This window comes from Lagopus leucura, unplaced genomic scaffold (genome assembly GCF_019238085.1).
Source record: "Lagopus leucura isolate 7727_CA_CO unplaced genomic scaffold, USGS_WTPT01 Super-Scaffold_100083, whole genome shotgun sequence".
Lineage (NCBI taxonomy): Eukaryota > Metazoa > Chordata > Aves > Galliformes > Phasianidae > Lagopus > Lagopus leucura.
The window spans coordinates 446,705-448,025 of NW_024962318.1; positions in this window are offsets into that span (position 1 = coordinate 446,705).

Sequence of the window (1,321 nt, forward strand, 5' to 3'; positions counted from 1 at the left end):
GGCCCTCTTTCACCAAGTTTGCAGTTTATGGGGAATATAAGAGGCCATATCTGCAGGAAGAGGTAATATCTTTTATTAGCCTCTGTGATATAGTTGGAAAAAAACGGCAAGCTGTCGGGCATACGACCCCTTTCTCAAGTCCAAAGCAGAAGCCATGTAAGGCCATCACGGAAACACAGTTGCTCCATCATTCAGGGATCGCTGTCTGCTGCAGCTCAGCAGCCTCGTTATCCTGCTTGCCTTCACATTCTTCCACAGCTCGTCAGCATTCAGGTTTCCCTCTGCCTCGCCACGAATTCACAGCTCCAGCAGCCCACGCGCTGCCTGCTTCACAGGAACTGGCACTGGGGGCTGGAGGAGTTTCTTGGTGGCACATTCAAAGTCCCAGTTTCTGTGTCTGGCAGCTCAGATGGAACAGCTCCACTGCACCAGTGCTAAGCTTATGGCACACTGAGAAAAGGCTGCACAGCTTTGGTCAGGGAGAGCCGTGCAGACCTGAGCATTTTCAGGAAGAAGTGATGAAGAGCACATCACACGCTGCTCTTGCATTCTGCAGACCACGGGGCAGCACCATTCACCCACACACAGATCTCGAGGCCCTCAGTCACTTTCTAACTGCACAGTACTTAAGAGAACACACACCCACAGCCAAGCCAGAACCTCCAGGTACAGCAAACACCCAGCTTTCAGTTGAGCTCTCGTAGGACGTCCTGCCCCTATCAGTTCTTCAGAGAAAAGCCTGCAGCTTTATACACCTCCAAATTCTATCATGATGCTAAGGGATCATCTGAGTGAGCTTTAATCTGGATTTGAACATCTCTTCACAACGCTGCAATTTTTGTCCTCTAGCACCTCAGACCATTTGGTCTATATTTAGTTTGGCTGTGCTAGACTGGCCAGGAGACAATGCATCTTTAGCCAACATAGCTGTGCTGGCACAAGCCAGGGAGGCAGCAAAACAGCAAGAGTCATTTGCCAGTTAACTGGTTCCCCAAATAGAATGACTTCAGTTATAAAACAGCAGAAGGTTTAATGCTCTACCACACACAGAACTACTTTAAAGCAAGACAAGACAAATATCAGCGTTCATCTAAACATCATGACAGACCTCCGACAGGCTGGCTTGTGGAAGTCTCATATTATTCAACATGACTCAAACTTAATATATTGTAAAAGCCTAAGAGACAGCAAACTGAAATCAATACTTAGGTGTACAAAGGCAAGGCAGCTCTTCCAGGTGCGCACAGCCCCGCAGGTTCAGAGTGTCCTTTAAGAAAAGCTCTCTTGGAACGAGACTGAGCCTGCTAGCAAGAGACAGCAG